The sequence below is a fragment of the Pinus tabuliformis genome, chromosome 1_1, assembly GCF_031772625.1.
Source record: "Pinus tabuliformis cultivar Carrire ecotype Pingquan chromosome 1_1, CPIR1, whole genome shotgun sequence".
Taxonomy (NCBI): Eukaryota; Viridiplantae; Streptophyta; class Pinopsida; order Pinales; family Pinaceae; genus Pinus; species Pinus tabuliformis.
In genome coordinates, this window is record NC_142297.1 from 774,848,612 (window position 1) to 774,864,142 (window position 15,531).

Genomic DNA, 15,531 nt, shown 5'->3' on the forward strand with positions numbered 1-15,531 from the left:
TTTTGGAAGGTAGCGAAGCATGTGCTGAGATACCTCCGAGGGACATCTTAGTATGGATTATGGTACAGACGGATAGAAGGAGTGACGCTTCAGGGCTTCACAGATTTGGATTAGGCAGGGAGTCCAACAGACCGGAAGAGCACTTCTCGAGGAATCTTAAACCTTGGTTCAGCTGTAGTTTCCTGGTATAACAGGAAACAGAGGTCAGTTTCACTTAGCTCAACAGAGGCTGAATACATGGCTGCCAGTCAGGTAGCATGCGAGGCCATTTAGATGTGGAAGATTCTAGTGGGATTGTTTGTTCAGAGGTTGGATCCAACCATGATATATTGCGATAATCAGAGTTGTATCAAACTCTCTGAGAATCCAGTGTTTCATGACAGGTCCAAGCACATTGATATCCGTTACCATCATCTCGAGACTGTGTGGTGAAGAGGATCATGTTGTTGCTGTATGTTTTGACCGAGGAACAAGATGCAAATATTTTGACTAAGGCATTGTCAAAATGCGAGTTCGAGTTCCTAGAGACAGGATTGGGGTGTCTGATAATCCCTTTCTTGTTAAGAGGGAGTGTTGAAAATAGCAACAAGAAATGATAAATATAGAAGTGCTAAAAATAGCACTGCCATAAATAGCATTTTGGTATACCTTCCTATTTTAGTTAGTCCCTAAACTAAAATTGAGAAGTAAAATTCGAATTTGTTCTTAGCAGCTGTTTAATTAATAATTAATTAATTCATCTTGAGTTAATTAGTTGGAGAAAATCGAACATGAAGTCTATGTGAAGACATGCAACAGTTTCTCCATTTATTGAGGAATTTATCCCTTATTTAAGGAGATGAGGATGAGTTGTACTTTGAGAACATAATTAGTTAGCTCAGTTATCTGAGTTAAGTCCAGTTATATTAGTTCCAAAATTTTGAGGAATTGATTGTGAGTTCAGTTAGTTAATGCTTGCATGCATGTAGCTACTGCACTTCAGATAACTAAATATTCTCTCATAAATAACTCATGCATGTCAGTTCAGTCAGGGACCCAGTTGAGATCAGATGATGGGATAGTGTACTATCAGTTAAAAGAATATTCCATTGAGGATATCTCTTGCATGAGAAGGAATTCATTCCTTAAGGATTACGCAATTACTTCTTCAGTTTAGTGAGTGTGTGATGAGGCTAATTCACATAGGTAGCATCATTGGACCCCAAGAGAAAATGTGCAAGGAAATAGGAGGCTTGGAGGGATGAGGAAAGGCATATGTTGTGTCTATTCAGTCTGTGAGCTGTATTCTGAGATTGTAATGAGAGCTGGATAGTTTCTGAGCTAAGGTTTTGTGTAATCTGAGATATTTCCACTTTTATGATAATACAGAGATTGGGGTTTTAGGCTGAGGCTTTCCCCAGAGTTATCTTTTGTGTTCATGTGTGTTTGATTTCTCTTCATCTGTAATATTTGTTCCGTTGGATCTTGCTCATATTCGATTAAGCTTCCGCAAGTTTGTTTGTAGAAGTAGATCAAGTATTTTTTTTTCCAAAAGAAAATTTGTAATTTTATTAATTAAAACAAAATTACATGTCACAGATGTTGTGGCGCATTCCATTAGCAATTGTTGGCTGTTCATCAAAGTTCATGAATGCAAGAAAATAATGTACAAATGGGGAAAAGTCATGCTTTTCTCCCATTTTTCTTCTCAACCTTTTGCCACTCCCCTTGAGTTGGTAATGTAGATACAAGTGCTAGTGAAGTGTCAGCCACAGGTTGGGGGTTGTCTATATCAGAGTCTGAGGTGTCTGATAAGTGTTGTCATTTGGTTTCACTAGTATCCATTGTTTCTAGTATCTTTTCCTGTTGATAGTCCATCAGATCTTGTGGATTTAAATCCTCTACTTCTGGTTCTTTATTCATCTGATTGTTCTCATTGGGTATGACATGTTCAACATCCTCTTCCTCCTCCTCATTGAAGGGTGGTGGAAGAAATTGCCATCCCTTGGCTTGTTTCCCTAATTTCTTCTTCCTACAAATGTCTTTTTTGGCTTCTGGACACGTGTTTTGTAGATGTCCTGTTTGTCGACAAGCTATGCATCTGAATGTTGTATTTTCATAATCTAAAACCTGTGTCCAGCACCTCTGTTTATGCTTCAGTTGAATTCAATCTGGCAGACCTCTGCTGAGATCTACTTCCACAAAAATTCATGTGAATGTGTAGATTCTTTCCTCCATTATTTGGGTGTCCATTTTGGTATAACTCCCAATGGTGTTACCGATTCCTACAAGGATTTGTTGATTCCAAAGATGTATTGGGAGGTTGTGCAAGCATACCCAAACTGGCATCCTTGAAACAACCATTGTGTTTGCATCAAATTCTGGAAACCATGGTGTGATGAAGAGGCCCGTGGACCCCCAGAACCAAGGTCCTTCTGTTATGCTCTTAACCTGCAAAGTAATACCCAAACACAGAATATGCGAAGAAAAGATACCCAGAACATAGAATATGCGAAGAAAAGATACCCAGAACACGGAATAGCAATGATTTTATTATTCAGAGAGAAATGTTCACAGGCCTCTTCGAGGGGGCAACCTCCAATAGAGGAGAGCTCGATTACAAAAACAAGACACGATACTCCTCGCAGGGAGTCTCTATCCTTTATATATGACTCATACATGCAATACCACAGGCTAATACCATGGGTTTTATTAATACCATCTATCTAATACTACCGCCCATTTGCAACTAACTGTGGTCCCGTCATTAATTGCGGGTTAACCACTTACAAATATTAATATGGGCTTTATTGACTCTTGACTATGACGCGATCCCATGACATAAATAAGGGGGTTAGGGTGGGACCCTAACATGCCCTCCCCCTTAAGACTAGCCTTGTCCTCAAGGTTGAAGCTGCGGAAACTGCTGAAGAATAGTGGCTGGTTCCCAAGTTGCATCTTCCGGAGAGGTGTCTTTCCATTTGACGAGGACCTCCTTAATCATGCGGTTGCGCAGGTGCTTGTTTCGTGTGTCTAGAACCTGTTCGGGTTGAAGCCAGATTGACCCTTCTTCGTCTAATTCAGGTAGACTGGTTTGAACTCGGCAATTGTTCCCAATCACTTTCTTGAGGCACGATACATGGAAAACTGGATGGATTTTTACCGTAGGGGGCAAAGCCAACTTGTAAGCCACTTGTCCAATGCTCTGAAGTACTTGGTATGGTCCATAGAATTTTGGAGCGAGCTTTTGACAACCCTTATCTTTGAGTGATGTTTGCTTATATGGTTGCAGCCTCAAAAAGACCTGATCCCCTTCTTGAAATTGGTGCTCTGAGCGATGTTGGTCGGCTTGTTGCTTCATGTGGTTCTGAGCTTGATGAAGATTCTCGCGAAGATGGGCGAGCATGGTTGCGTGGTGTTGTGGGAGTTGATCCACTGCTTGTACTTTGGAGCATCCCTTGAGATAAGAAGTAGGGGAAGGCGGACGTTGACCATAGAATGCTTCATAGGGAGTCATTTTGGTGGTGGCATGATAGTTGGTGTTATACCACCATTCCGCTAGAGGTAACCACTGTGCCCAAAGGTGTTGCTTTTCTGAAGTGAAACACCTAAGGTAGGTTTCTAGACATTTTTTGACGGCTTCGGTTTGACCATCTGTTTGCGGATGATATGAAGTACTGAGTTTGAGTTGAGTGCCTTGTATTCTGAAGAGTTCCTGCCAAAAATTGCTGGTGAATATCGGGTCGCGGTCGGACACTATAGAAGTGGGCATGCCATGTAATTTGACGATCTGATCCATGAAAGTTTGAGCAACCAAGGTAGGTGTAAACGGGTGGGGTAGGGCGCAGAAATGAGCATACTTCGACAGTCGATCCACAACCACCATGACGACTGACTTATTTCCTGACTTTGGAAGACCTGTAATGAAATCCATAGAAACCTTCGTCCAAATTGAGGCCGGAATGGGCAATGGTTGTAAGGTGCCTGGTGTGTTGACGGTTTCCCCTTTGTGGCGTTGACAGACATCACATTCGGCTACGAAAGTAAGGACATCCTTTTTCATGCCTGTCCAAAAGAATGATCTTCTGGTGCGAGCATACGTCTTCTGAAAGCCCGAATGTCCTGCAATGGGAGATGAGTGCAATTCTGCCAAAAGGCGACTTTTGAGGGTAGATGTTGGTGATATTACAACTCTGTCCTTGTAGCGAAGAATATCATTTTGCCACGAGTAGCCCTTGCGGGAATTAGGATCTACCTGCAATTGAGAAATGAGTTGGGAGAGCCTTGTGTATGAAACCCATTCCCTGCGAGCCTCTTCAATCCAGTCTGGAATGGGGAGGGAAATTGCGAGCATAGTACTTTCCTCCTCAAATTGGCATGACAATGCATCTCCTACACTGTTGTCTTTCCCTTTCTTGTAAATGATCTCATAATCATGTCCCAGCATTTTGGCTAACCATTTATTTTGTTGTGGGGAGGATAGGCATTGCTCCAAAAAATATTTAAGACTGTGATGATCTGTGCGGATTTGGAAACGTCGCCCCAATAAGTAAGGTCCCCAGGTCTCGACTACATGTAAGATGGCCATCATTTCCTTCTCGTAGGTAGATTGGCCCAGATTCCTCCCACTGAGTTGTTGGCTGGTGAAGGCCAATGGTCGCCCTTCCTGCATTAAGACTGCTCCAATACCTGTACCCGAAGCATCAAATTCAATGACAAAGGATTTGGTGAAGTCAGGTAGTGCTAAGATGGGAGTGGAACACATGGCGTTTTTGAGAGCGGTAAATGCCTGTTGTGCTTCCTCGTTCCAGAAGAAGGAATTTTTCTTTAGGAGTTGAGTGAGGGGCTTTGCTATGCGGCCATAGTTGCGGATAAATTTACGATAATAGCCTGTTAGACCCAAAAATCCTCTCAAGCTCTTCAAGGTCTTAGGTTGAGGCCATTCTTGCATTGCCTGGATCTTTTTGGGGTCCACCTTGACACCTTCACGCCCCACAATGTGGCCCAAATACTCAACTTCTTCCATGCCAAATGAACACTTAGACATCTTGACAAATAATTTATGCTGGCGGAGCAGTTGCAAGAGTAGATCTACATGCTGAAGATGTGCCGCCCAAGTGCCACTATAGATGAGGATGTCTTCGAAGAAGACCAGGACAAATTTTCTGAGATATGGTTTGAGGAGGTGATTCATAAGGCTCTGAAAAGTAGAGGAGGCATTACAGAGACCAAATGGCATGACCAGAAACTCATAATGGCCTTCATGAGTTCTGAAAGCCGTCTTGGGAATGTCGACTTCCTTCATGCGAATTTGGTGGTAGCCTGAGCAAAGATCCAACTTAGTGAAGAATTGAGCCCCATTGAGTTCGTCCAGCAAATCGTCAACCACCGGGATGGGAAATTTATCTTTGACTGTCAAATTATTGAGGGCCCTAAAGTCGGGACACATCTGCCACTCCCCATCTTTCTTGAGGACCATGACCACTGTGGATGAATAAGGACTAATGCTGGGACGAATGACACCTGCTTCCAACAATTCCTTGATGATTTTTTCTATTTCATTCTTTTGGGTGAACGGATATCTGTATGGTCGCACATTTGGGGGTTGGGCCCCTGGAACCAATGTGATACTATGATCATGTTCCCTTCGTGAGGGTGGAAGCTCATGAGGCTTATCAAAGACCATCTGATGTTTATTTAAAATCTGTTGCATCTCAAGATGAATTGGCAGAGACATGGTTTCGACTACTTGGATGGCATTAAATTGAGCTACCACTCCATGATGGCCATTTTTTAACAATTTTTCCATCCTATGCGAGTTGATGATAGAGGGGGCTCCCACCTGTAGCCCACGGAGAGTATGTGTGGAGTTGTTCTGCTTAAAACTCATATATAACTCCTGGAAATCCATTGTGATTGGCCCCAGAGTGCGGATCCATTCCGTGCCTAGGACAATGTCGCAACCCCTCATGTGTATTGCAAACATGTGGGTTTTCAACTGATAATCCCCCATTTGAAGTTTGACATTTTCACAGCGGCCTTCACATTTCATTGTGCCCCCATCTGCAATTTGGACTTGGAAGTTAGAAACTGCACGAACAAAACAATGCGCTGCTTCAGCGATCTTTTGATGGATGAAATTATGGGTACTTCCACTATCAATCAAGACTACTACTGGGCGATGTTTAAGAAAACCCCTGATTTTGAGAGTTTGAGGGGAAGAAATGCCTGCCAATGCATTTAGCGAAATAATTGGTTCGTCAGATACAATCTCCTTTTGGTTATCTTCTTCGATCGCCTCTGGTTCCTCAAGTGGTGGATCTTCCTCGGTGGAGCTGTAGTCAGTGGCATCTATTTGAAAAAACTTGGGCTCCTTGCATTTATGACCCGGGGAATATTTTTCATCACAGTAGTAACATAGTCCTTGCTTCCTTCTTTCGGCCATTTCCGCAGGTGACACCTTTTGAATCTTAAGTGTCTGAGTCGTGTTGGGAGCCTGTGGGGGACGACCTTTAGCGGGGAAGTTGAGGCGGTTGGATTGGGCTATTAATGCACGTTCCACCTTACGAGCTACCTGGCAAGCCTCTGTCCACGTGGGAGGGTGGTGGAGTAGAACCTGAGCTTTGATGGCTTCTTTCAGACCGCTGATAAAGCATTCCATGTAGAACTCATCTGTGAGACCCTTAGTGCGGAAGGCTAAGGCTTCAAAAGTGGTAATATATTCATCCACTGTACCCATCTGTCGGAGCTTAGTGAGACGCCCCAAAAAAGAGTCTTCCTGTTCAAAGCGATTTCGAAGAGCTTTGGCAAATTGGGCCCAATTTTGAAAATGTCCATTGCAACGCTGATGCCATTCCTTCCATTGCCATCGTTCATTGTCCAAGTACATGGTGCCCACCATAAGCTTAGTCCCCTCATCTATGATATGATTCAATTGGAAATACTGCTCCATTTGTGCTAGCCATGCGGACGTGTGAGAACCGTCAAATTTATGCATATCCAACTTGGGAGGTCGCTGACTGGGTGGTGGGTGGGTGTGCCAGACGTGGGGAGAGTGGCTAGACTCACCCTCATGGTATTCATGGCCATTATTCGCCTCCTCGTGGGCTGGCTCCTTGCCCTTCAGTGCGTTTTGTATCTTGATACTTATTCCTTTAATCTCATGTTGTATTTCGTTCACCGAAAATTGGATGGAGTTCACCTGGCCTTCAATTTTGTCCATCCTTTCATTGGCCATCGCTTGAGCGCGAGTTTCTACCATACACCAACCTGATGAAAAATTGGGACCGCCAAAAAAATTTTACTAAGAAATTGAATAGTACCCCCTTGCTCAGCTCGTCGTCCTGATTCTGATGGGCTAGGTCACCAATAAGCGCCCCAGAAGATCTCAGACTCTTTTTTTTTTTTTTTTTTGGAAAACTCCTAACGGAGTTTTACTCCTTCCTGATCAATACTGCAGTCGCCAAATCCTCAAAATGTCATTGCCGCCAAAAGTCCTGCGAAAATTATATCCAGGTACAGGAACCCTTCACAACTACTTCGATCTGGTGGATCTAAGAGATCTGAATGGTGGGACAACTGCTGTTGCTGATCTGATGGAGCTGCGGGACTGATGTTTGCTGCTGCTGCACTTGCTGATCTGGAATAGATGATGTGTGATCCCCCGATAGAAAGGGAACTATGGTCTTGAGGAGTGTCAGGTGCTACAGATCGCAATATACATAAGGGTCTGACAGTAGTACTCGGCCCAATGTTTCAGGGCTCTAACTAAGGAGGATCGATCATACCCTTAGCCGTACAACCCGACTACCCTATCGTATGGGCGAGTAATCTCTCCGAGTGTTGTTCTCGGTGTACTGTAGCCACAAGACGGCCGAAGGTTTATCTATGGCGAGGTTTCAAGGGAGCTAGGGGGCTTCCTATATACCCAGAGGGTACGTGGAAGGCAATCTGTGCGTGGTTCTGTCTAATGCGCTGCTACTCGAAGGGGTACCCACAGGGGTTACAAGGGAGTCCAACAGACGTGACCACCTCTTGTATTTCCTGCGTGCATGCCTCCCCAAATCCGCAGGTTTATGCGCTTAACGACAGATCCCGTGGTTTAAAGACGCCGGAACACGTCTCTAGCCAAATTTTTTTTTTTTGCTAAAAATTGGAGATCCCACTGAGCCCTGGAAAGTGCTCTGATACCACTTGTTATGCTCTTAACCTGCAAAGTAATAACCAAACACAGAATATGTGAAGAAAAGATACCCAGAACATAGAATATGTGAAGAAAAGATACCCATAACACAGAATAACAATGATTTTATTATTCAGAGAGAAATGTTCACAGGCCTCTTCGAGGGGGAAACCTCCAATAAAGCAGAGCTCGATTACAAAAACAAGACATGATACTCCTCGCAGGGAGTCTCTATCCTTTATATATGACTCATACATGCAATACCACGGGCCAATACCGTGGGTTTTATTAATACCATCTATCTAATACTACCGCCCATTTACAACTAACTGTGGTCCCGTCATTAATTGCGGGTTAACCACTTACAAATATTAATATGGGCTTTATTGACTCTTGACTATGACGTGATCCCATGACATAAATAAGGGGGTTAGGGTGGGACCCTAACACCTTCCCGTATTATAGTATCTCTAGCCTCTGTTGAAGGGAAGTTCACTATGAAGAAACCCTTGGAGCAGAGATGTATTTCACATTGTGTAGTCTAGTTTGTGAAAATCCAATGAAATAGCTCAACAGGCTATTGGGTGTGGAGCCTGATTATCTTCTGTATTCAAAGGTATTGCTACATTGGACCCTAGTTCGAAATGGGGTGGCAACGCCACCCGTAAAATATTCGCTGCAGGGGGGGTCCAGGGGGGGTGGCTGCGACCTTTGGGGAGCCCCCCCTGGCGGGGGGTTTTGGGGGCAGCGCCCCCGAAGCTAAGAATAGATGTAAAATTGCCTTGTAAAAGTATAGTAATTTCTAGTCAATCTGGGCCATTCATTAGGCAGAGATCTGATGGTAGAAGTTATGTTTAATTTAGGGTTTTTTGCCCTAGAAGGAAACCACTTACTATATATGAGGGAATTGTATTGCGTCTATGTAGATCTGTATTTTGAGTGAGAAAGAGAGAGGAGATTGAGAACGAAGAGGGTGTTATAGCGGATCTGCAATAGGTTGTATCTCTTCAGTTTGCTGGATAATATAAAAGGAAGGACTGGTTGTTTCTCCGTGGACATAGCCCAAACTGGGTGATCCACTTATATCTGTGTCTCTCTTGTTTTATGTGTTTTTTCTGTGTTTATATTTCTGCAATATTTTATGTGTTCCATTGCTCCGTAATATATAATTTTCTAACAACTGGTATCAAAGCCGAAAGTATTTTTTTGGCTGAAAAACTCGCAGGAGAGAAGGATTCCTGGTTCGAGTGGGAGAAATGGTGGAAGATGGTAAGTTTAGGGTCGAGAAATTTAACGGCCAAAACTTCTCACTGTGGAAGATGCAGATGGAAGATTATATGTATCAGAAAGATTTGTACCTACCATTGAGCAGAAAAACAAAGATGCCGACGGGTTTGACAGATGAAGAATGGAACCTTCTCGATAGAAAGGCACTTGGAACAGTACGGTTGTGCCTCGCAGCGTCGGTCGCCTTCAACATTTCGAAGGAAACAACGACATAGGGTTTGATTAAGGCATTGGTGAAACTATATGAAAAACCCTTGGCCTCAAACAAGGTATTTCTTATGAAACGGTTATTTAATATGAAGATGTCAGAAGGTGGATCTGTTGTAGACCATTTAAATGATTTTAATACTATTACAAGTCAGTTAAGTTCTGTAGGGGTAAACTTTGATGATGAAGTTAGAGCTCTGTTATTCTTGTGCTCATTGCCAGAAAGTTGGAATGGTTTAGTAATGGCCATTAGTAACTCTGTTTCTAGATCTAGTACTTTAAAGTTTGATGATGTTGTTGGTGCTATCCTTAGTGAGAAAATGCGACGAAAAAGCTCTGGTGAGACATCAGGTAATGCTTTAAGTGCATAGTCTAGGGGAAGAAAAATGGAAAGAGGAAAGAGCTCAGGATATCGCAGTAAATCAAGCAAAGGCAGATCCAATTCCAGATCGGGGATAGTGTGCTGGAAATGTGGAAAGAAAGGACACCTAAAGAAAGACTGTAGATCTCGAAAGGGAAAAGAAGGAGATGCACAACAAGGAAACAATCATGAAGCAAATGTGAGAGGTGAGGTGTTACAAGATGCTTTGGTTCTTTCTTGCGAAAATATTATTGATTCCTGGGTGGTAGATTCAAGGGCCTCATTCCATGCTACACCTAATAAGAAATAGTTTCATGACTATATTCAAGGAGATTTTGGACAAGTCCGTTTGGGTGATGATAAACCCTGTAAAATTGTTGGAATGGGTAAGGTTCTTGTAAAACAACAGAATGGAGACCAATGACTACTAAAGGAGGTAAGGCATGTTCCAGATCTGAAGAAAAATATGATTTCAACAGGACAGTTAGGCAGTGAAGGTTGTGTGACAACTTTCACAGATAAAGCTTGGAAGGTCACCAAAGGAGCCCTGGTAATAGAAAAAGGTGAAAAGGTTGGTACATTGTATTTATGCAATGGTATTTCTAACTCTGTTAATGCTTTAACCTCCAAAGGAGCAGATGCAACATTATGGCATCATAGGCTCGGACACATGAGTGAGAAGGGGATGAAGATCCTTCACTCAAGGAACTTGTTGCCGGATTTGAATAATGTTGATTTGAACTTCTGTGAGAATTGCATTTATGGAAAATAGAAGAGAGTCAGATTTCTCAGAGTTGGGAAAGAAAATAAGAGCGAAAAATTAGAGCTTGTGCATACAGATGTATGGGGACCTGCTTAGGTATCATCTCTCGTTGGCTGTCGTTATTATGTTACTTTTATTGATGATGCAACTAGAAAAACTTGGATTTATTGTATTAAGAATAAATCTGATGTATTTGATACTTTCAAGAAATGGAAAGCTTTGGTTGAGATTAAGACAAGAAAGAAATTGAAGTGTCTCAGATCAGACAATGGAGGTGAATATTGCAGCAACAAGTTTGATAGGTACTATTCAGAGCATGGAATTCGCAGAGAGAAGACAGTTCCAAGAACACCACAAGGAAATGGTGTGTCAGAAAGGATGAACAGAACAATCATGGAGTGTGCAAGGTGCATGAGATTGCATGCAAGATTGCCTTTACAATTTTGGGTAGATGCTGTAGATACTGCTATTTATCTAATAAACAGAGGGCCTTCAAGTTCCTTGGATGGTGGTGTTCCAGAGGAAGCATGGACAGGTAAAAAGGTAAACTATTTTTTTTAAAGCCTTTTGGTTGTGAGGCCTTTGTCCATATTAATAAAGAAAATAGAACAAAGCTTGAGGCAAAATCAAAGAAATGTACCTTTATTGGATATGGTGTTAATGATTTTGGTTATCTCTTATATGATTATGAAAATCACAAAATCATTAGGAGTAGAGATGTAATATTCAATGAAAAGGTCTTGTATAAGAATCAGTTGCAGGAAAAGAAATAGGAAAAAGAAAACAAGGAATACATAGTTCTTGATGAGATCACTAGAAAAGTAAAGATGCCTAAAAAAAATAATAATCAACAACCACAACAACAGCAACCACCGCAACAGCAACAGGCACCCCAAACACCTGAAAGTGGTGTTAGAAGATCTACTAGGATAAGTAGACCCCCTGAACGATACTCTCCTTCATTATATTATTTATTGTTGACTAATTCTGGTGAACCCAAATGTTATGAAAAAGTAATGCAAGTTGAAAGTAGGAAGAAGTGGGAGCTAGCCATGGAAGAAGAGATGGACTCCTTAATGCATAACCAGACTTGGGACTTAGTCAGGTTGCCTGCAGGTAAAACTACATTGCAGAATAAATGGGTTTACAGGTTAAAGGAAGAAGATGGAGGAAAACAGAGGTACAAAGCTAGACTTGTAGTGAAAGGGTTTGCACAGAAGAAAGGTATTGATTTTGATGAAATATTTTCTCCTATTGTTAAAATGACTTCAATCAGAACTATTCTAAGTCTAGTAGCAGCTGAAGGTTTGCATCTTGAGCAATTAGATGTAAAGACAACCTTTCTCCATGGAGATTTGGAGGAAGAGATATATATGCAGCAACCACAAGGATATGAGGTAAAAGGGAAGGAGAAACTAGTGTGCAGGTTAAAGAAGAGCTTGTATGGCTTAAAACAAGCTCCAAGGCAGTGGTATCTAAAATTTGATAAGTTTATGTCTGAATAATGTTATACTAGATGTCACTCTGATCATTGTGTTTATCTAAAAAAGCAAAATGATGGCAGCTCTATTATATTGTTATTGTATGTAGATGACATGCTTGTTGCAGGGTCTAACATGCAGGAAATAAATGTGCTTAAAAGAAAATTGGCAAATTCATTTGCAATGAAGGATTTGGGAGTTGCAAAACAAATCCTTGGAATGAGAATAACTAGAGACAGGAAAAATCGCAAACTAACATTGTCTTAGAATGAGTACATACAAAAGGTGTTGAAAAGATTTAATATGCACAATGCAAAACCAGTTAGTACACCTTTTGCTAGCCATTTTAAACTTAGTAAGGAAATGTACCCAGAGACCCAAGAAGACATTGATTATATGTCTAAAGTTCCATATGCATTAGCAGTTGGAAGCTTAATGTATGCAATGGTCTGCACAAGGCCTGATATTGCACATGCAGTGAGAGTTGTAAGCAGGTACATGAACAATCCAGGAAAGGAACATTGGATGGCAGTGAAATGGATTCTCAGATATTTGAAAGGTACCCCAAATCAAGCATTATTCTTTGGTTGTTCAAACATTTCTCTATAGGGATATGTTGATGCAGATATGGCGGGTGACAGAGATAACAGGAGGAGCACTACAAGATATGTATTTACTGTAGGTGGAACAACTGTCAGTTGGATTTCAAAAATCCGAAGTGTTGTTGCACTTTCAACAACAGAAGCAGAGTATGTTGCTGCTACAGAGGTTAGTAAAGAAATGATTTGGTTACAAAGGTTTATGGGTGAATTGGGTAAGGAGCATGATATGGGCACACTATACAGTGATAGCCAAAGTGCCATTCATCTTGCAAAGATCTCAACATTTCATTCTAGGACTAAACACATACAGCTCAATACCATTTCATACGATCAATGTTGGAAGATGGAGAGTTGAAGCTGGAAAAGATACACACTAGCCAGAATCCTGCAGATATGCTAACAAAAGTTGTAACTAGGGAGAAAATAAGAATATGCTCAGTTTCAATTGGTCTTCAAGTATGATAAATAAGATGAGAAACAGTCAGGTCCAAAGAGGATTCATTGTCCAGCGAATGAAGCAACGGTGGAGTTGCTATAATCAGTCTCCAAGTTGGAGATTGTTGGGTGTGGAGCCTGATTATCTTCTGTATTTAAATGTATTGCCACATTGGACCCTGTAGAAATTTTGAATAATAAACACATATTCAATGGAGATTATCCTGATCATGTACTATTGCGGAATACACGCACAATACATAAGCTCCTCTACGTTGATCATCAATTTAGCAGCATCAATAACAATAAAACATCAAGAGCATGCACACATTAACATAGTATGTAACCCGGGGAAATCTTGCAGCTGAAAACCCCACACTATCTGTATATTAATGATTGAGAACATGTAACATTACAATAGTCAATACTCCTCACAAGTATCCAGCACTATCTCCACCTGTTACACACAATACAGCTTAGATCTGATCTCCAAATCTATTCCACTGCTTGCCTGCCTCCACTGCACAATACCTGCTGAGAATGAATGAGAATGGCTTAACGAAACTCGTATTTACCTCAAAAGAATCACTCACACTGGGAATCACGTGAGAAGAGGCTATATTACTGGGAAAATACTGGGCAATACTCATTGGCATACTCAATCCCTTGATTGTGCAAATCCTCATGCACAACTATAGTCACAACTGATAGGAATCTGATCCTCTAACACCTGTCCCTGCTGAACTGTACATGCACTGACATGCAACTGAGTTAACTGATGTATCCTTTAGTTGCATTATGAGTTAATAATTAGTTTAACAACTCATCATTAGTCTATTTGCAGTTAGACTAATTACAACTAGTTTAACCAAGTCAAACTGAACACAACTCCATCAACTCCATCAAACTCAACTGATTGAGTTCTAACTGAAGTCATGCATGCAACAACTCAATTGACCCACAAAGAAAGCGTATTTCCTTCTGACAGCTGCATGTGCCACATTTGTAGCTCAAACTGAAGTGCTCCAAGAGAATAAGATAAAGTTTATAGTCTAAATATTATTATGAGACAATAATATTTGACTTTTCTATTTTTGATAGCCAGTCTGAAAATAGACTTTGATCACTCCTGCTGTGATCATCCCTGCTGTGGTCACTCCTACTGTGATCATCCCTGCTGTGATCCAAAAATAGAACCTGCGCCATAATTTTCCTACGGGCCCACTTAGTGAAGGCGGCTCTTTTCACCAAGCTCCATCATCTTGTTGCAATCTCAACAGACCCCAGTTCAAAATGGGGCAGCAACGCCGCCCGTAAAATATTCGCTGCAGAGGGGTCCAGAGGGGGCAGCTATGACCTTTGGGGAGCCCCCTCTAGTGGGGGGTTTCGGGGGCAACGCCCCCGAAGCTAAGAATATATGTAAAATTGCCTTGTAAAAGTATATTAATTTCTAGTCAATTTGGGTCGCTCATTAGGTGGAGATCTGACGGTAGAAGTTATGTTTAATTTAGGGTTTTTTGCCCTAGAAGGCAACCCCTCACTATATATGAGGGAATTGTATTGCGTCTATGTAGATCTGTATTCTGAGTGAGAAAGAGAGAGGAGATTGAGAGCGAAGAGGGTGTTACAGTGGATCTGCTGTAGGTTGTATCTCTTCAGTTTGCTGGATAATATAAAAGGAAGGACTGGTTGTTTCTTCATGGAAGTAGCCCAAACTGGGTGAACCACGTATATCTGTGTCTCTCTTGTTTTATGCGTTTTTTCTGCATTTATATTTCTGCAATATTTTATGTGTTCCATTGCTCCGTAATATATAATTTTCTAACACAGGCTTGGGCCAAAAATCATTGAATCTACAAATTATAGCTTGTTTTTCAAATATAGTATAGTGCTCATCTGTTTCTGGTATATCTATGTTTAATTCTGGGGTATAATTTGGTTGCTCCATAGTATATGGCCTTGGTTCCATTCTTGCTTGTTTTGGTGTTGTTGTGGATGTATTTTTCCCTTGGAGAATGTTTTTGAAAGATAGTCCTCCATTTTTCCCCTGATGTGTTTCTGCGCTTTTTGCTGAGCAACTCCCAATTCCTTCTCCCCTATAAGGATTTTTACTGTTATCTGTCACGCCACCTCTTAGTCTCAAATTGAGAATTATGGTTGATACAGGTGCGATTTTGTAGTCCATAAGAGGCTTGGAGTCCTAGAGTGCTCTGCTCCCATAAATCAAATTTTGT